The 22,119-nt window shown below is 41.5% G+C and overlaps 1 protein-coding gene across 1 annotated transcript in view; it reads right to left on the bottom strand.

Annotated features, from left to right (window-relative positions):
• The window catches only part of FAF1 (Fas associated factor 1), a 387,465-nt gene that overhangs the window by 7,219 nt on the left and 358,127 nt on the right, over positions 1–22,119 (bottom strand). The window lies entirely within an intron of this gene.

Below are 22,119 nucleotides of genomic sequence, written 5' to 3'. Positions count from 1 at the left end.
AACACACAAAACAAAACAAAACAAAAAACCCCAAGTCCCACATAGTATTAAGCAAGTACTGAACAATTATAATTTGATGTAATCTGATACAAGGGCTACAGCTCTATTTTTCTCAAAGTCTGTTTGGTCCTGATTAGAAGATGAGAGAGTCCCCCAGTAAGGACAAAAATAAATTCAAAAATACATTTCCCATGTAACATAAAGCTACAACAAAGCTTATTCTTAAAGAGATGCTTCTTTAAACCCAAGCTACTTGAACACAAAATGAAATGTGCTAATAATCTTTCTGAAGAATGTGTACATAATAATGACTATTATTTTACAGCCTTCAAAGCACTTTCCCATATAGCACCTAAATTTCAGAGCTATCCGAGGAGATTGGGCTGATTTATCATCATTTTTACAATGAGAACAACAAAGCCCAAATCAAAACATTACTTACATATGGTCAAGTGGAAACTGGTGGATCTCCCATTTGAACTCATGTCTTTTCACTTCAAGTCCTGAGCTCTGTCTACTTTATGAGGCAGCACAGAGGCTACATGGGTAAATTCCCAGACTACAGGGAAGTAAAGCTTACCTGCTTTTGGTTTTGTTCAAAATTAGCACTTAACCTGAACTTGAGGGAACTAATCTTTTTGGTACGCTATAGTAAACTATTCTGTTAGTACTCCATTAGAAAAACATGCATATTAAATATCATAAGTTTAAAAAATAACTGTTAATGTCATACTACCAAAAAAGTTACCATTTGACATTTTATAAGTGCCAAGCACTATACTTCCTGTTCTATAAATAGTGTCTAATTAAATGGTCACAACACTTCTATGAGGTAATTGCTCCTATTATTCCCATTTTATAGATGGGAATTCTCTGAGATCAAAAATGATTAAGGGACCTGCCCAAGATTACATAGCTAGGAAAGATGAGGCCGGGATTTGCACCCAGGTTTGTGAGCTTCCAGCCTGCATTCTAGCATTTCCCTTCACCTCTAACTCTACCTCTAAACAGGGGGCAGTTAATGACTGGCTGGCTTTCCCTTGGGCATAAGGAAAGCAGGCACTCTGTTGCTGTGTTGTGGCTCATGGCTCTGTTGTGATATGGACTTTGTTGTTCCCCATAGGTTATCTTTTGCTACTGTCACCTTGGTCCTAATTGCTAATTGCCCATTTTCTGTAAACACCTTTTGATGAAGTGGGAATCCCTGAAGAGGGAAGTTACAACCACAAAGTATCAGAGGGAGAATTTCAGAGTTGAACTGCTAGTCATGTGCTGATCAGGGTGTGAAAGGCTTTTGTAACTGTAAAGTCCTTTGTAAACACAAGGGATTACTAATCCCCATCATCATCATCATGGTCATCACCCACAATGCCAGCTGTAGCTCCTAGCAAATTCTCCTCTACATTTGCTGAAGGTAGTAATGCAACCCCCAAAGGAACTTCCAGTTTGGAAGGGTCCACTATTGAGACTACTCTATGGCTATTCCCATCCCAGCTTCCTGTGTAGTTTCTGGATCAATGTCTCATCCGATCACAGGAGGAAAGTGGCACTGGGGTGAGTGAGGGCTTCCTAGAAACAGTGACGATGCTCCATTGCTAAACTGGTAGAATAACTGGGGTTCCGGAGAGTGAGGTTGAGTGGGCTTCTGGGACTGCAAAGCACAGGGTACCTATAGGACATTTCCCCCCATGACTTTGTTTTCAGGTGGGAAGAAGGCAGAAATGAATGAAAAGTTAAAGGAAGAACAAGGAAGAGAAGACTAAGGCAACCAAGGGATGAAAATTGTATCTAGGAGGCTGTCCCGTTTTTTTGCTTTACAATTAACATTCATTGGAGCTTACTAGGTGCTAACTGTTCTAAGAGCTGTATAAGCACTACACAACCTTATGAGGAATAGAAGCTCAGGGAGTTTATATAACCTGTCTCAGGTTGCACAGGCAGGAAGTGACAAAGCAAGGATTTAAAATTAGGTCTGGCTCCGAAGTGTTCTTTTTTATTTATTGATTTGAGAAAGAGAGAGAGAGGAATGCAGGGTGTGAGAGAGAGGAAGAGAGGGAGGAAGAAAGGGAAGGAAGGAGGGAGGGAAGGAATGGGGGGGGGGAGAGAGAGAGAGAGAGAGAGAGAGAGAGAGAGAGAGAGAGAGAGAGAGAGATCAATTTGTTGTTCCACATATTTATGCATTTATTGGTTGTTTCTTATATACGCCCTGACTGGGGATCGAACCTGCAAACTTGGCATGTCAGGATGACGCTCTAACCAATGGAGCTACCCAACCAGGGCTCCAAAGTGTTCTTAATCAACACACTAGATAATTTTAGTATTGCAGTCATACACTGGCCTATTTATTCTAAGTTTCCTGATTGAAAGGATGATCTCCTTCATGTAACTGAAGCACAAATCTCCCCATAATAGAATATATGACTACTGTAGGCATTTGGGCATATTTCACTCAAGTAGTGAGTGTCAGAGCTGGAGGGGTCTTTAGAGGTCATCTCTGCAATAGAAGGGGACAGAAAAGCTGTCAGTGGAAAAAATTTACCCAAGGTTACTGAGCATTCATGGCAGATCTGGGGCCAAATCTGGAGTCTTCATTCTCAGCTGTGACTTCAGATGGACTGTTTAATGAAGATACCAATTCTAAAGTGTTACTAATGCCAAATGGCCTCACATTTGGCACATTATTAGGAAGAGCCTAAACACCAAATAAAAAACGTGACCCTCTTCTTGCACTGGTATCCCTGATGGGGACTATGGTCACTCTACTATTAAACAGCAATGTTAATGGGGAAGGTCCAAAGGGAATAGAGGGACTTCTAACAAGAGGGTAGGGTGAGGGTGGGAAGGGAAAAGCCTCTTTAGTCTAGAAACAGGAAGAGATCCAAGTCTGTAGAACAAGCATGTCAAACTCGCGGCCGGCCCACAATGAATATTTTTGCAGCCCAGCCAATATAACGGTATGTAAGAAATATTTTAATAAAAGTTTTGTAACTTAATTTTACAATATCCTGTTATACATAATTATTAATAACTACAATGCTCCCTAATGACTGATTACTATAATTGTGTTGCATTCATTTCCCTTATGCGCAGGCGCACCATTTCTCTCCACTAATACTACCAGGTAGCAGCAAATATTTTAGTAGCCGAGTGCCACGTCATTAGCCTTGTACTGACTTGTTTGGTGTGCACAACAGGAAATATTTTGCTTTCGGAGAACAAGAAAAATAGGTTTATTTGTGTTACGCTTATTAATCTGTGCAGTGATTCAGTGTCTGGTAAGTTAACGTTCAAGAATGTTCTATTATTTTATGTTAACGATTACTCATTTATTTCAGCCCTTTGTATTCATCATGTCTCTATCGAAATAAATCTACGTTTCTATGAAAATTGAAGCTTTTGTTTTTTTGCAGCCCACATAAACTTAAACCTTGCTTATCTGGCCCATGTTAACCTTTGAGTTTGACATGCCTGCTGTAGCGTGAACATAAAAAGAATGAAGACAGGCATGTCTCCTCATCCTGGGAAGCTAGTTCCCAAGATAAGTCCCTCCTGGGCTCTGGAAGAAACTATTTCAAATAACTAAAACAAAGTCCTGCTTTAGAGCTCACTGTCCCTGAATGCCCAATAAATAGGGTGTAGGCAACTTTGTGAATGAGGATTCCACAGGGTGGCAACATGCTGGCTCTCCACCCCTCAGGGCAGCCAGAACCTCAGGGCTGGGGTGGTTCCCACCCTGAGCAACCTAGTACGGGTACCCCAGTGAGGCACACAAACATTTTCAATGTGTGCAGTGATTTGAAAAAGGCTGGGAAGCACTGATCTAGGGAACACACCTCACTTCAGAGGCGGATATCACGGAAGGCTGCCAGGTTCTGTATAAAAGGTTCCTAGGATGCCTCTGATAAAAGATTGGTCCACAACAGTAGCCACTATATTTAGAGAGAAACCTGTTAGCTGGTTAGGTTTGAACTGCTACCTCAGCTTAAAAATCTGAGAAGCCTGGTTATTGTCTGCCCAGAGCTTCATCACTAGGCAAGGGTTACATCCTGAGTAGGAGGCAGTGAGAAATAAACTGGAAAAAAGAAAAAAAAAGAGAACTGATGGATTCTGAGTCCCAGTTTTGCATGTATGTTCTTGAGCAGGTCATTTAACCTCCAGAAGACCCAAATTTCTCATCTGTAAGCTGCGAAGGACATTACCCAACAACTAATAGGGTCTAATGGTCTAGTAGACCATTTCTCTCTGGGTCTCTCTTCCAGACTGCCATGAGAGTTGAACAAAATATCTGATCCTGTCTCTCTCCTACTTAAAATTCTTGAATGGTTCCTTAGGGCAACAGGATAGGGCCCTTTTGCTTTGGCCTCGTTTTCCCAATTTGTGAATGGGTGGTGTTTCTGGCAAGGCTCACAGCACACCCGTAATGGACGACAAGGCTGAAAAGACAGTTTGGAGATAGATAATGAAGGGCTTGAATGTCTTATGAAATGTAAACTCCCAGGCTTCAGGGAGATCTGGAGCGGCATGTTCGTGGTGCTCGTCAGGCAGAGCGGCTATGGAGGAAGCGGGCATTCTGAATGCATTTTAATATCCACGCAGGGCCACCGAGCTGGTGCATGCACAGCTCTGCACACAAACACCACTCAGGAGCTGGAGCTTTGAACAGGAGTTAAAAGAGCTGAGTCCCTAACGGCACACAAAAGACTTGACGGTGTGATTTATTCTGATGTATTTACTTATCCAATTACCAAAACAGCAGGAGATCATTAAATTTTCTAGTTACCAGATGCAGCATGTTCAATATCTTAAGTGTTACCAAGGCTCTCTCTGAGCTATTTTCATATTACATTTCATCTGCCCAAAAGCTTATGAAAGTGGAAGGCAAGAATCATGTACAGAGCAGGTGTTTTCTTTGAAGGCTTGTCCAGCAGGCACCTATACAATACCAAACTCATACCAGAAACTCCCAAACTTTCCCCTGGATTTAAGGAAAAGTACCATGATGAGAAAGAAAAGTATTTAGGAGAGAAGTTGTTAAGGAAGTGGTACTTGAGGTGGCTGGAGATACGTATTTTATCTGGCCAGACTTTTCTGTGTGTTCATTTTCTATCAGTTTGGTCCTCAGGGCTCAGAGTAGAGGAAGAGAGAAGGGAACACACAAGCTCTGGGAGACTGCAAACCTGGCCCTAAACTTTCCATTCTTCTTTGGACTACCGTGTGATCTTGGACAAGTCACTTTTGAGCAACTTAAAGACAAAAACTGTTTCCTGCTTCTATATTTCCAGCTTCTAGCAAAGAACCCGGTGCATTATGTACTCTCAATTAATGTTTGCTGAATAAATCAGACCAGAGAATGTTTGGTCATTATTGAACATTGAAAAATAGAGAGCAAGCCTTTATTAACAACATTTTAGGAGTTAAGTGGCAAGATAGGTGTTTATTCTATTTTATATTGAAAAATACATGTCCTATAAGTTATACCTGGGCCTAAGTTTAGTTATACCTAAACTTTTTGAAAGGGTGGTCATGGCTTGGCCCCTACATTCTTTCTCTAAATACTATCCCCTCACAGACCTTATGCTCCAGCCAATTAGAGCCATTTGCTATTCCCTAAATATGCCTGATGCTTTTCTCACCCAAACTTTGCTTTTGCTGTTTCCCCTACTAGACTGTCCTTCATCCTCTGTTGAAAATTAATATATTCTCAAGGCTCAGCTCAGATACTACTTCATCCACAAAACCAAGCCGAAGTGACAGAGCCTAAATTAAACTCTTTCTCCTGTTCCCTGTGTAAGAGAAGTAATCCTAAGTGGTAACTTCTTCCTTTCACTGGCCCATGGGCTCCTGGAACACAGGTGCTATGTACATTCATTGTGGCCTCTGCCTCACGTGCCTATTTCACTGCCCTGAATGTGGTCAATTCATGTTTGCTGCACTAATGCCTTTGTTTAACCTTAGGATCCTCCGACAAGGTGGCTGCCAAGGTCTGCTGGCAGATTCAAGGTCAGTGTTTAAACTGAAATGTAGGCACTGGCATTGTCCTCTGCTTAACCAGCACTCCTGTATTTTGACTAGGCAAGGCAACCCATTTCTGGAGGATCTAACTCAAAGGTCAGCTACAGTTTCACATGGAGCTATCTGTCTGTTATGCCTCTCAGGTTATTGTGCAACTTGTCTGAGTCTGTCTCTCAGGTTGAATTCTGAGGGCATATAATGAGGTCTCACTGGCTATCTATCCCCAGAGACCAGTCCACTGCTGGAAAGAGTGTGAATTCAACAGATGTTTGCTGGAAGACGACCTACTGAATGACTGAGTGGAGGCTCCCCACTGCTTGCCAGACCCACCACCAAGCCAAAGAAAGGGAGTGAAGAGGAGCTGTATCCTTAGGCCTCTTTCCCTAGCCTCACCCCTAATACAGGCAGAACCTGTCACTATTATCAGTTCACCCAGCAGGTCACCCAGCTCTCAACTCTCTCTGGCCCTTGCCTTAGTCAGTCCTGCTGCACAGACATAAGGAGTGACAATAAGTCTGCATCAGTAGCCTTCTCAGAAGGGACAGATTTTTCCCTAAACTGCTGTTGGAATTGGCTAATTAGAAGGCTTTAAAAAATCTTAATACTCTAAACAGAGAAAACTGGCCCTGAATTATTAAGCAACATTTTCAATGCATTTGAATAACCTTAAGTGACTTAGCTGCCACCTGATCCTAAGCTCTGGCTCAGATAAATAAATGTGAAATATTGTCAAAGCCCCGGCTTATAGCAGCCTCCAGCTACAGTAAATAAAGCTTAAGTCTCCATAAACTGCCTGGGGCAGAGACATTTTCATATAAAAGGAGTAGGAGAAGACAATATTAAATAAAGCCAGAAGGACCAGGAAGCCAATGGTTTTGTTCCAGTGTTCAGAAGAGAGTTGTCAGTAGGGCAAGGATTTTCTCTATTCAGGTCATTTAATCATAGAATCACATAGTATCGGAGCTGAGGGAGGATTTAGAAAGCACTCACTTTAATCTCTTCATATTTCAGAAGAGGAAAATAAGACCCAGGAAAGTATGTACCCTGCATGAAATCACACAACCAATGGATGGAAGAATAAAAATTCTTCCCCAGGGTGCCTGGCTCTCACCTTAGTCCCCTTCCCACCACGACACGTCCCTCTGAGAATGTCCACTGGAGACAGCCACATGAGAGACTGACAACTAACTGGTTGTTAAAAATCACTTGAAAATTTTAGCCAGCCAGGAGACTTCTAGGGCTCAGATTCCAGACTCCATGGCCCCCACCTCTGGACTTTATAAGTTTTCTTCTCATGACATGGGGCTGGGGGAGTGGGGGGGGGGATAGGTGGGGAAGGGAAAAAACCAGGAATAAGTGAGGGTGAATGTTACTATATAATGTGGTCCCTCTCTTGCCTATCCTCAAGTCATGAGGATATCATGAGTTTCTGCCTGGTGAGATGAAAAATACAAAACAAAAACAGTGAATGCATGAATAGGTAGGAATATGTTTTTCTCTCATTTATCTACTAAACAAGTATTTCCTTAATATTTACTATGATATCAGAACAGGCACTATCTCTGCCCTCAAGGAGTGTAGATTCTAGGGCTGGATGCAGACAGGAAATCAACCCACTGCAATTCAGAATAGGAAAGGGCTACAATAGAGAGCATGAGGAAGGGAAACACCTAACTCAGTCATATGGTCTCCATAGCTCTATGTTCCTCTTTTCCTCTGTGTCTCATTCTAATATGCACAAGTCTTTCCTACATCTAACTATTTTACTGACTTACACTTTCATAAACAATAAACCAATATTAGTTGCTTACTATGTGGCAGGCTCTGTATTCAGATGAATTAGATATGGTCCCAAATAACTTCAGATTTGATGTTACAATTCTTTTTGTTTGCTTACAAAAGGTATATCTTACCTTCATTTTGTGATTATTGTAAATCTGGGCCAATCATTTCTAGTTCTGGCATCTTTTGATTTTCCTTGATCAGGTTACTTTCCTTCTTTGCATCTTGGGTTTTTAAATCTATAAAACAGGGGTCTTTTCTAGTTCTCACAGTCTAATATCCATGTATGAGGAAGGCCTGTTCATACAAGGCTGTCACATATAGCCAATTAGAGGAAGGAAAGTGAAATAAATTTGGAAATGTCAAAAGAATCTTCACTTTTGGGATTCAGGAGTAGACATTAAACCTAAGGCCTTGAGGTCCTGGTTGTGGGGGAAGAGCAGGTGTGGTGTGGGTGAAGTGGGCTGGGGCTGCGGCATGCTGTTGCATGTGCTAATACACTCTGGAACTCCAGCACTGGCTTTGAAAATTACAAGGGGTGTGGAGAAAAGGTTAATCTGCACATATATAGTTGTTTGTATTTATAGTGGGGTTATTATAAAGATTTTAAGTTTAAGTGAGCAAAGCTTGTCTGCAGAAGCACCTGGCATACTGAGCACAGAACTAATGATTTTTTATTTATGGCTGAATGGAGTAAGATGGGATTGTACATGCAGCCTTCAAAAGTTTATTTGATTTCTGATATAGCATTTTGAATGGTAGTACTTTATAAACCCCTTATAAAATTAAGTTCTGAGGCAAAATTAGTAAGTTTATAAAGACTTAAACACATCAACAAACTTATACATAATCAGTTACATCTTATATTTAGCATGGTATGAGGAAAGCACCTAGGTTTTGGGAATCAAATACTGGTATTGATATTTATTGTGCAAATCTGAGAAATGTAAGCTCTCCTAAGCTTCTGGGTCCTCATCTGTAAAGTGGGGATAATATCTACTTTCAGAGAACTAATATATTTGATTATGCATATAACAGGCACAAAAATAAATGGCTGTATTCATTGTCATCAATCACTACCACAACACACCAAGTTCTTTGTAAATAAGGTAGGAAGGGGCAGAAGACAATTTTATTAAGACTCTGAATTCCACGCAGCTTTCATGAAATGGTTGTACTTTCACAAATACAATTTAAAACTCCTTTATGTATTCCTTTGATCTGGTCAGGAGCATACAATAATGGGTTTTCATACATAATACCATCTTTCTCAATACCTCTGTAGCAAGAGCTAGGAAATGGCAGAATTGAGATTCAGTCTGGACTCTAGAACCCATTCATTCAACCACTAGCCTATACTGTCACTCCACTACTTATCTCCTTCAAATCTGCCCCAGTCACTTCCAGGTGTTGGCCACTCTCACAGTTTAAATCTCCTTATCCTCTGTTAGAAAGCACCACCTAGACCAGTGATGGCGAACCTATGACACACGTGTCAGAGGTGACACGCAAACTCATTTTTTTTGGTTGATTTTTCTTTGTTAAATGGCATTTAAATATATAAAATAAATATCAAAAATATGTCTTTGTTTTACTATGGTTGCAAATATGAAAAAAATTCTATATGTGACAAGGCACCAGAGTTAAGTTAGGGTTTTTCAAAATGCTGACACGCCGAGCTCAAAAGGTTCGCCATCACTGACCTAGACTTCCTCCTGGCATCTCAGTCTCAACAAATCCCCAATCGAATCTACCTCCTCATCTGTCTTCCTTAATTTCTGCACATGAACTATGATCTCTCTAGTCATTCAGGTTGGGACCTCTAAGTCACCCCTAACAACTCCTTGTTCCTGACATGGCTAAAAATCACCAAACCCCATGGATTCTTCCTTCCTCCTGATTCTGCTGCCTTCTTTTTACTCCCATCATTGCCATCTTAGTTTAGATGCTCACAATCTACTGTCTTGTCTACTGCAATAGTCCTATTTCAGTGGTTCTCAACCTTCTGGCCCTTTAAATACAGTTCCTCATGTTGTGACCCAACCATGAAATTATTTTCATTGCTACTTCATAATTGTAATGTTGCTACTGTTATGAATCATAATGTAAATATGGGATATGCAGGATGGTCTTAGGTGACCCCTGTGAAAGCGTTTGTTCGACTGCCAAAGGGGTCTCGACCCACAGGTTGAGAACCGCTGTCCTATTTGGTCTCCCTTTCCTAGGTTCTCCCTACTCTAATCCTTCCTAATGACAATAATCAATAAGTTTGAGGCAGTAGGGAAAACGCAGAAATGTGGAATCAAAAGACCTAGGTGGAGTCACTGCTCTGCAACTTATTAGCTATGTCAATTTGCATTAGCTATTTGGCAATTCTAAGCATAAATTTCTCTTACTCCAAGGGTTAATACCTACCTTAACTAGTTCAAATTTCTACCAGAATTGGTTTTGTGAGGACAAGAACTTTGTCTAGCCTATTTACTACTATATCCCCAATGTCTTGAGCACAACAGGTGATCAAATAATATTTGCTGGATTTAATGCAATGATTTTTTCAATTGGTGTGCTGTAAAAGAATTTCTTTTCCTTTAGATTGAAAAATAAAAAAATGATAACATCCAATACAACAATAGCCATGTAGTTAGTGTGAATGAATCAAAATAATACCTATTTTTTGTCAGATCAGCAAAAATGTATTTTTGTGTGTGCTGCAGAATTTTAGTAATTAGTTTATGTGTGCCATGAGATGAAAAAGGTTGAAAATTGTTGTATTAATGCACAGAAAGTCCTTTAGTTATTTTTTCAATTCCTATCTCATTTCCCTCCATGCCTGACTTCACATCCTAAATTCCAGCATAGCAAACTGTTTGCAATTCCCCAAACACACACTGGCTTATATTCCTATGGTTTTATTTATACTTCTGCTTGACAAATGGCCATTCCTTTAAATATGACTACCTCTATATATAAAAGCCTAAGTGATCAACCAACTGGCAGACTGGCTGATGGCTATGATGCGTAATGACCACCAGAGGGCAGATGCTCAGACCGGTAGCTATGACACGCACTGACCACCAGGGGGAAGATGCTCAACACAGGAGCTGCTGAGCTGTGGTGACTTGGCAGCTATAGTTCTTGGGTGACACAACCAGAACTAGAGAGGAGGGAGCCCGATCCCCGAAGGCCAGGTTGAGGGACCCCACTGGTGCACGAATCCCTGCACTGGGCCTCTAGTAGTATAATATCAAACCAGGAACATGACACTGGTATGATACTGTTAACTAGATTATAGGCCTTAATTCACATTTCATCAGTTTTTATGTATATTCAGTTGAGTATATGTCTGTGAATATTTCTTTGCTATTTTATCTTGTGCAGACTTGTGTAACCACTACCACAATCAAGACACAGAATAACCATAAAATGTAGTCACATCCACCCCTTACACCTACACCATCTTTATAATTATGCCAATTAAGAATGTTATATACATGTAATCATACAGTGAGTAACCTTTTGAGCTTGCCTTTTCTTACTCAGCATAATGCCCTTGAGATCCCAAGTTGTTTCATGTGTTGAGTTCATCCCTTTTTATTGCTGAGTAGTTTTTCACTACTCCTTTAAAAAAATAGTTTAAACTCTGTTTCTTCTGTGAAGCTTTACTGTCTTCCAAGTTGCTAAAACTTTAAATATTTCTAGTTGAAAACCACTCTGAACCTTTTTATTTTCAGGCATGTAAGGCACACTGTTTGATATCCTTACTTGAAGCTGGTAGTTTCTAAACAGTTAATATTTGACATTTTTGTCCTCTTGAAACAAAAACAACAACAACAAAACAAAACAGGATAGGAAAGAGGAAGTGGGGATGGAGAGAGAAATAATCACCATTACCATCATATCAGTTACCATTATTAAATTCTTACTGTGTTAAATGCTGTATGTATTAAACATTTCACATTCATTCTTTCATTTAATGTTCACAAGCCTTTGAAATAGGTATTGTTACTTTCATTTCACCAAGAGATTAAGTAATTTCTCTAAGATCACTCTAGGAAGAGGTGATCCAGAATTCAAAGCCAGGTCCATTGGATTCCACAGCCTACGTATGCTCTTGTTTCAGGCTACAATGTCGAAAAGAGCAGGTAGTGTTAAATAAATCATTCTTACAGTGTTGATTTATATTTGCTTAAGACAAGCAAGGAAAAATAAATACCAACAACTTCCCCTTTATTTTAAGTAGCCAGGCTAAGAAAGTATTCTCCCTCTGTGAGGAAAAGTGGCTGTAGTCTCAAGGACAACTGCAGGAAATCTGAGCAGACCAAAGCAGATTTGGGCACATTTACATAAAGGATGCTGGCACTCTAGAAACTAAGAGATGGCCATATCCAGGGATTGTGTTTCCCTCAGGATCTCTTGAAAGTCTCCTTTGAGAATACAGGAATAACAGGTGCTTATTAATATTTTTCTGAAGCTACATCTACCTTTCATTACAGGACTAAGTTCTGTTACAAGCCAAGGTGAGAGGCAAAATCAAATGCTTAGAAATTTCCCAGGTAACAGAGTTCCACTTACATATCCAGTAGTAAATCCCAGAAGTGAACCCGAGATATGAATATCTTTTTTTTTAATTAAATCTTTATTGTTCAGATTATTACATTTGTTCCTCTTTCCCCCCCCCCCATAACTCCCCTCCTCCCAGTTCCTGCCCCACCCTCCGCCCTCACTCCCCACCCACTGTCCTCATCCATAGGTGCACGATTTTTGTCCAGTCTCTTCCCGCATCTCCCACACCCCTTTCCCCCACAAGAATAGTCAGTCCATTCCCTTTCTATGTCCCTGATTCTATTATAATCACCAGTTCATTCTGTTCATCGGATTATTTATTCACTTGATTCTTAGATTCACTTGTTGATAGATGCATATTTGTTGTTCATAATTTGTATCTTTACCTTTTTCTTCCTCTTCCTCTTCTTAAAGGATTCATATAATCCTGGTTTGGTGGTGATGAACTCCTTTAGCTTTTCCTTATCTGTGAAGCTCTTTATCTGACCTTCAATTCTGAATGATAGCTTTGCTGGATAAAGTAATCTTGGTTGTAGGTTCTTGGTATTCATCACTTTGAATATTTCTTGCCACTCCCTTCTGGCCTGCAAAGTTTCTGTTGAGAAATCAGCTGACAGTCGTATGGGTATTCCCTTGTAGGTAACTGAGTTTCTTTCTCTTGCTGTTTTTAAGATTCTCTCTTTATCTTTTGCTCTTGGCATTTTAATTATGATGTGTCTTGGTGTGGTCCTCTTTGGATTCCTTTTGTTTGGGGTTCTCTGCGCTTCTTGGACCTGTAAGTCCATTTCTTTCACCAGGTGAGGGAAGTTTTCTGTCATTATTTCTTCAAATAGGTTTTTAATATCTTGCTCTCTCTCATCTTCTGGCACCCCTATAATTCTGATGTTGGTACGCTTGAAGCTGTCCCAGAGGTTCCTTACACTATCCTCGCATTTTTGGATTCTTTTTTCATTTTGCTTTTCCGGTTGGGTGTTTTTTGCTTCCTCGCATTTCAAATCATTGACTTGATTCTTGCACTCCTCTGGTCTGCTGTCGGGAGTCTGTATAATATTCGTTATTTCAGTCCGTGTATGCTTAATTTCTAGGTGGTTCCCCAATATAAGATCGAGGGTCTCATAAGTTTTCTTGTAGATCTCATTAAGTTTATCGGCGGCTTCTAAACAGTTCTTGAGAGACCTTAAAAGTGTGGTTCTGAACTCTAGATCTTCCATTGACAATTTTGTCCTGTTTCTTTGTCTCCGCATTTTGTTATGCTTCCTTGGTGCACCCCCTAGTGGTCTTTGTTCTCAGTCTTAGAGTTAAATCTTGATTGTTGTAGCTAATTCCAGGGAGGGTTTGACCTCCAGGACAAGTGGTTATGAGAATCAGCTGTGTCAGCAGTGAGAGAACTTCTGTCCTCTAGGGAGGTGCTAATCTGGCGTTTGCCTGAGGCTATCCGGCAAATGCCTCTGTGCAGGGCTTGGGCAGGGCGGGTCGCACAGGATCAATAGGGTGGGCTGGAGAGAGCAGTTATGGCGGCTCAGTCCTGTCCCCAAGGGCTCTGCCTCTCTGAGTCCCAGCACCCGCTGCAAAGCTCGGAGAGAAAGCTGCACTCGCTCTGACAGAAGCCAGACAGTCCCGCTTCTCCCGTTTGAGTCTGGGTCCCTAAAGACTCGCCTGTATCTGGAGCTCAGAGCCTGCGACTCCCTCCCGATTGAAAACGCCAACCGCGCCCTCCGCCGCCAGCCCGCTCCGCGCACTCCGCACCTCAGAATTTGACTTCAGCACTGCGCCTCCTCTGAGTGTCCATATGCGTTTCTCTTTCCTCCTAGTTGTAGGACTTCCACTCAGCCAGCGTTCCTGTGGTTCTGGGTGATGTCCCATCCGTCTTTTAGTTTCACTTTTGAAGTAGTTGTTCAAAGCAGCCAACTCTGGCGTTAACCTATGCCGCCATCTTGGTTCTCCCCGAGATATGAATATCTTAAAAAATAAAACTATATGTATGCCTAACAGCTATTCTTTTAAAAGGCTTGCTTGTTGGTCCTTGGCTGGCATTTGTGAACTTGGGTTTGGGGGAGGGGTCCCACCATTCCCAGAACTGATAAGAGTGGCTCACTAAGCCTAAACTGATTTTCATTTACATTTAATGTCCTTTTTGTTTTTAAAGTATTACTTATAGTTTATGCTTAACATCTGCTTTCCTTCTGGGATTCTGGAATGTTGGTATGTGCCAGGCAAAGGGTACCTACATGATCAGCTTCCAATAAAAATCTTGGGTACAGAGTCCCTAATAAGCTTCCTTGCTTGGCAATTATTTCACATGTATTGTCTCAAATCATTGCTGGGGGAATTAAGCTCATCCTGTGTGATTCCACTGGGAGAGGACTCTTGGGAGCTTGTGTCTGGTTTCCCATGGTCTTTACCTCATGTGCTTTTTCTCTGTGCTAATTTTGTGTTGTATCCTTTTGCTGTAATAAATCAGAGCCATGAGTATTACTATACATTGAATACTGTAAGTTTTGCTAGGGAATCACCAAACCTAACTGGCAACCTTTCGGTGCTTGGGACACTGCTCAACCAACTGAGCCACACTGGCCAGAGCATGACCCAAACTTTTAACTATGCCTTTGTGTTTCCACCTAATCCACATCTCCCTATGCAAGGCTTCATTTCCTTTATAATGCCTCCCCTTATCACTGCAGGCTGAAATTACCTATTCTTCTGAGTACAATTTGTAATGCGTTTATTTTAGATGTGTGTTTTAACCAGAATGTGAACTCTTCAAGGTCAGTAACAATTTCTTTTATTTCTTTATCATTAGTGTCTGGTATGGAGGCTGGCAGAGTGGTTACTCAGCAAATGCCCTGCTATATATGAAAGAACAAATACATGAGTGAAATGTAAATTAAACTACTTATATATCCTTATGGCGGCAAATAAAATATCCTTGTATTACTGGTGAAGTCAGATGTCATCCGCAGTAGCTTCTGGATACAGACTATAAGTTCTACAAGGGTAAGAACCATGTCACTATTTTCAGCACCGTGTTCGCCCTGTTGAGGTTAGTGCTTAGCATAATAAAGGCAGATGGATGAGAGAGGAAGTAATCTGTATACCAAAGTTTGTAAGGCTTTCCCCCACTTCATTTAAACAATCCTTACTGAAGGTCTTCTCTGTGAAAAACCCTGCTAGAAGCTTATTTATACTTACTCTCCTGAGAGGGAGTAAGAAAACATTTATGAGTTATAGTTTCCTTAGAAAGCTGGGGAAAAAATAAATACCGGTACATTCAGTTCTTTGTTTTAGAGTACACCTAAAATGTCTGGTACTGCATTTCTGAGTGTATGTTTTTCTACTTGGGTTCATAGCTATAGATCTGGAGGAAGAAATGTTTTTGAGACAAGAACAGGGGCTGGAAGGAGAACCAAGATGGCGGCATAGGTTAACGCCGGAGTTTGCTGCTTTGAACAACTACTTCAAAAGTGAAACTAAAAGACAGAACGGACATCACCCAAAACCACTGGAACGCTGGCTGAATGGAAGTCCTACAACTAGGAGGAAAGAGAAACGCATACGGACACTCAGAGGAGGCGCAGTGCTGAAGTCAAATTCTGAGGTGCGGAGTGCGGGCACGGAGCGGGCTGGCGGCGGAGGGCGCGGTTGGCGTTTTCAATCGGGAGGGAGTCGCAGACTCTGAGCTCCAGATACAGGCGAGTCTTTAGGGACCCAGACTCAAACGGGAGAAGCGGGACTGCCTGGCTTCAGTCAGAGCGAGTGCAGCTTTCTCTCCGAGCTTTGCAGCGGGTGCTGGGACTCAGAGAGGCAGAGCCCCTGGGGACAGGACTGAGAGCCGCCATCACTGCTCTCTCCGGCCCACCCTATTGATACTGTGCCCCGCCCAAGCCCTGCACAGAGGCATTTGCCGGATAGCCTCAGGCAAACGCCAGATTAGCACCTCCCTAGAGGACAGAAGTTCTCTCACTGCTGACACAGCTGATTCTCATAGCCACTTGTCCTGGAGGTCAAACCCTCCCTGGAATTAGCTACAACAATCAAGATTTAACTATAAAACCACGAACAAAGACCACTAGGGGGTGCACTAAGGAAGCATAACAAAATGCGGAGACAAAGAAACAGGACAAAATTGTCAATGGAAGATCTAGAGTTCAGAACCACACTTTTAAGGTCTCTCAAGAACTGTTTAGAAGCCGCCGATAAACTTAATGAGATCTACAAGAAAACTAATGAGACCCTCGATGTTATATTGGGGAATCAACTAGAAATTAAGCATACACGGACTGAAATAACGAATATTATACAGACTCCCGACAGCAGACCAGAGGAGCGCAAGAATCAAGTCAATGATTTGAAATGCGAGGAAGCAAAAAACACCCAACCGGAAAAGCAAAATGAAAAAAGAATCCAAAAATGCGAGGATAGTGTAAGGAGCCTCTGGGACAGCTTCAGGCGTACCAACATCAGAATTATAGGGGTGCCAGAAGATGAGAGAGAGCAAGATATTAAAAACCTATTTGAAGAAATAATGACAGAAAACTTCCCTCACCTGGTGAAAGAAATGGACTTACAGGTCCAAGAAGCGCGGAGAACCCCAAACAAAAGGAATCCAAAGAGGACCACACCAAGACACATCATAATTAAAATGCCAAGAGCAAAAGATAAAGAGAGAATCTTAAAAACAGCAAGAGAAAGAAACTCAGTTACCTACAAGGGAATACCCATACGACGTCAGCTGATTTCTCAACAGAAACTTTGCAGGCCAGAAGGGAGTGGCAAGAAATATTCAAAGTGATGAATACCAAGAACCTACAACCAAGATTACTTTATCCAGCAAAGCTATCATTCAGAATTGAAGGTCAGATAAAGAGCTTCACAGATAAGGAAAAGCTAAAGGAGTTCATCACCACCAAATCAGGATTATATGAAATGCTGAAAGGTATCCTTTAAGAAGAGGAAGAGGAAGAAAAAGGTAAAGATACAAATTATGAACAACAAATATGCATCTATCAACAAGTGAATCTAAGAATCAAGTGAATAAATAATCCGATGAACAGAATGAACTGGTGATTATAATAGAATGAGGGACATAGAAAGGGAATGGACTGACTATTCTTGGGGGGGAAAGGGGTGTCGGAGATGCGGGAAGAGACTGGACAAAAATCGTGCACCTATGGATGAGGACAGTGGGTGGGGAGTGATTGCGGGTGGTGGGGCGGGAACTGGGAGGAGGGGAGTTATGGGGGGGAAAAAGAGGAACAAATGTAATAATCTGAACAATAAAGATTTAATTAATAAAAAAAAAAAGAACAGGGGCTGTGTAATTACATGGGTCACAAGGTGCACAGGCCACAGTCCTGAAGCAACCTGCCATCACCATGCTCCTTTCCCATGTATCTACATTTTATACACAAAGACCTCACTTTCCATGCAGGTGGGGTGTCTCTGAGTGATACAGATATGAATAGAAGAAAAAAACCCCACCCAAAACCAGAGGAGGCAGGGAGAGAAAGAATTGTGGGACAGAAAAATGAGGAGGAGGAAAGAGTGGAATGAAGAAGAGTATAACAAGGGTAAAACAGGATTGGACAGAAGAAGGGGAGGGGTGGGAAAGAAGGAGATGGTTGGGGGATACTGACAACCCCACACTGAATGGCCCTGGACCACTGTAGGTCTAGAGGACAACTGGGGGGCCGGCTGGGGCCTCTTACTCTGTCTCCTAGGCATGGTGAGTAGTGTGGTCAGTGCCATTTCTGAGCATTTAGGACTCAGCTGCTTCAGTACCGACTCCCTTACAATGCCTGAGGAAGGAAATAGGCCATTGATGTTCACATGGCTCTAATATATCCAAGAGGTAGAGCGAATGACCAAACTCTGGAAGTGAATGCTACACTTCTCTTGGTAACTGTTATTAGCAACATGGACAACAAAATAACAAAAACAAACAAATATCTCAATGTTCCCAGCATCCTGACAATTAGTTTTTCTGGGAAAGACCTGTGTCTGCCATAGCTATGTTGGTTATTCCCCAGTGCTCAGTTCAGTAAATAGTTGGACAGCAGGGAAATCTTAGCATGAAATGTTGTTCTGGTTGGGGGTGGAGGCACAGAAGAGCATTTAGCAAGTCCTTTGGTGAGAAACCAGGCTCTGCTTTATGGAGAAAAGGCTGAAGACACAATAAGACTCCTAGAGCTAAGTCTTATGTTATTTGTTATTAAACAGGTGAGGTCTTAAGATGTGCTTTTTAACAGTCTTTAGTTTGGTGGTAATTTAAGATGACTTTTACAAATTAGATCCTAATCCTTGCAGACACAGATGGCTGTTACAGAATAGCCTTGCAAAAACACTAGTCATTTGACTTGAAAAAGCATTCAGAGAAGGATGAAGGGTCATTAACTCTCACCCCACCCTTGGCTCTAGGCGGTCTAATGAGTCCTGGGTGGGCTTTCTGGGTTTAGGTCTGGGTCTGGAATCTGGGTGGGCCTAGGGCATCTCTTCTTATTTGAAACAACCTCTCTAGTGCACCCTGGAATCAGAGCTTTAGGATCAGACCTGAGGTCATTAACATTCAACAACAGTAACTGAATGTTTATGGGTGAGGCACCATGCAGAACCAGGGGGGATAGACATGAAGATGATATGGACAGTCTCTGTAAACAATTACAGAAAAATAGGACAAGTGCTGCTAGAGGGAATGTACAAACAGCAATGGGTACATAGTGAGGAGCTTGGGAGAAGGGGAGGGCTTCCCAGAGAGGATGATATTTCAGTTGCACATTAAAAAAATGAGTTCCAACAGGGCAGCAAAAGCGGGAAGAGTGGATATCAAGGATGAAAGAACAGAGGCATGAGAGTCTCTTGTGTCTTTAGTGAATAGTGAGCAATCTCATATCTCCTGGTAATGGAAATAAGTAATGAGAGGTAGGGTTTAAGGTGGGAGAGGTAGGTATGAAACCAGATTGTGAAGTGTTTTTGAAAACATTCTAAGGTGTCTGTACTTATCTAGGGCAGTAGGGAGCTACCAAATTTTTTAAGAAAGGGAATGATCAGAGTGGGATTAAAAAAAACCCACTGGGTAGTGGGTAATTTCAGGTTGACCAAAAACCATAAAATGGACCCGTGCTGCATAATGGGAAGCTCTTGATTTCTCCTATAGGAGGAAAACTTTGCTTAGACTTTTTCTCTGGGCAACTGGGGCAAACTTAATCTACACTGCCCTTGGGATGAGGATGGAGGTTACCCTTGGGATGGAGATAGAAATGTGGTTGGTGGGAAAGGAATAATGGGAGATGACTGTTAAAAACAGTGTAAAACAACACATGCATGATTGAGATCTAAATCAAGAGTAAAGTTTCTCTAAAACTATGTGACTGATCCTCTATTGACACTTAACAGTCTCACTGAAGAGGCCTCATTCTTGGACTGTAGAGTTCAAGGCAAGCAGGTAGCAGGCCCAACAATTCTCTACATTTCATTTTACAGTTCCCCTACTTCCCACAGTCCACATTTTTGTCTTGTGGGAAGAGTCAGTAACACGGATCATAAACCCAGATCCTTTTAAGAGACTGCTTCCTTTACCCTATCCTCAATAGTCAGTTTTAAATATTAACTTGAAAGAAACTTTAACTTTAGGAGTCAGAAGGTCGTTGGACTCCATCTTTTCTAGCACTTCCTTCCATTTTACAGATGAGACCCAGAAGGGGAGTGAAAATAACTAAGGGCTGGGATCTTAAAGTTCCATGGTGATGGATGTTAACTAGATGTGTTGTGGTGATCATTTTGCAGTGTACACAAACATTGAATCATTATATTGTACACCTGTAACTAATATAAAGTTATATGTCAACTGTATCTCAATTAAAAAACAAAACAAAACACGGGCTGGGAAGAACTAACTTAGCTCCTAAGTTTTGTAAGTTCTCCAAGGTGAGATGTAAAACTTAGGGCTAATCTTGAACCCCTTAACAGTGGTTCTTTTCCAAGCTTCACACATTTAGAGTTCAACTGCATTGACAGAATTGAAGGTATCTGGATGTGTGGCTCACACAGCATGTGCACACATGTGTTCCCTTGGGCATGTTTGTGCATGTACAATATATGAATAAGGAGGAAGAGTTTGGAGCAATAGGTAGAACTAGTGAAAGAGAGGCCAGCACCTGGGGTCCATCTAGTCTCTTTGATTTAGATATAAGTGGCAGGATCCTCATCCTACCTAGGGCATTTGAGAATGAATGGTGGAGCTAAACAACCACTGGCTTCTGTCTCTATCCTGCAAATCTGATAGCCAATGTGAAGGACTAAGATGAATGTTAATCAACTTCTTTGTTTTGTGTGTTAGATAAAGTCCAGGTTACTAAACCTCATATTACTTGATGATAATAGAATCAAAGAATATTAAAATTTACTATGCATCTTAAAGGTAAGCTAGTCTATATAAAGTAGGAACACCAAGAATGAATCCTGCTTCAATATATATTCATTATTGCTGAGAAGGGATAATTCACTAGTGCTGAGTTATATCCAATGACAGAAAAATCACTACCTTACAACACAAGATAGTCCTCCCTTAGAAAATACTTTCTTACAGGGCACTTTCTTGCCTCCTGTAACTTTCAACTGATTGGTCCCACTTCTGTCTTTGGAGCCTCGAAGTCAAGTCCCTTTTTTTCATGGAAGGCCTTCACTGACTGAAGACCAAACCATGTCTCCCATGCCTTTTCCTTCCCTAGAGGAAATGTTACTCAAACGATATAATTTCTAGTCCCTCACCTTCCTATCGGCCCTGCTGTAGACATGCTCCTGTTTTTCACACTTCAGCCTGGTATAAGGACTCTTTCAGAGGTTGTTTACCTTAGTATAGAGCTGAATAGGACCATTAAGTGATCCTCTTGTTGGAATTATAAGATTATATCTCTAAAATTATAGCTAGCTTTTTGTTGGCAGCCAAAATACATTATTTATGACCCAGTGCATGGATTCATGCACACTGGAAGGAAATTAATTAGAAGAAATATTTTAATATCACTATTTGCATCTTGCTAATGAAAAAAAATAGTATTCTACCGAGTCTCCTATCCACCTACTCCAGGACTTCTGCGAGGATCAAATGAGATGAGGCACGGGAAAACGCTTCACAGACATTTGGTTAAACTGTAAAATGTTTGCACCTGGCTATAAAGCAAGTCAGTTCCTGGGCTGAAGAAACTCCAAGGAGGCTAGTCGCTAGGGAGAGGAAGCCAGGCGTTACTATGTGATGTCATTACCTGGTGCCCACAGCGACTGTTTCCGGGCTGGGCTGGGCTGTGGGCAGCATTTTGCGCCATTGGGTCTTGACACTGTTGGCTGCGATTTGGTGGGGTGTTGCTCTGGGGTGGTGGAGGGGCCTGTGTCCTACTTGGGGGAAGCTGAGTGTTGGTTTGTTGGTGCCAGGTCCGTGGTGCCATTTATTTTTAAATGGCCAGTGAGTGCCATGACAGCTCCTGCATTGAGCGTCTGCCCCCTGGTGGTCAGTGCGTATCATAGCTACCAGTCGGATGGATGGACACTTAGCCTTTTATATAGATAGTCAGCTTAATTCAACCATAATCTCTGCTAAAGCATGATCTTTCCATTGCAAACTTGAGCAATTGATATTCTAAACTTAATGCATAAATCTCTACATTTCTGCAATATTTCTCCAGGTTCATTTTTGCCTATTGTTTTAGTATTTCAAGGTTTTCTTGAATCTTATTTTCCATAATCCAAAAATCTGAGAAAGTCTTCATTTAA

This window comes from Myotis nattereri (assembly GCF_964212035.1).
Source record: "Myotis nattereri genome assembly, chromosome: 3".
NCBI classification, from domain to species: Eukaryota; Metazoa; Chordata; class Mammalia; order Chiroptera; family Vespertilionidae; genus Myotis; species Myotis nattereri.
The sequence above is the reverse complement of the archived record's forward strand: the minus strand, read 5'-3'. Positions and strand labels throughout refer to the sequence as shown.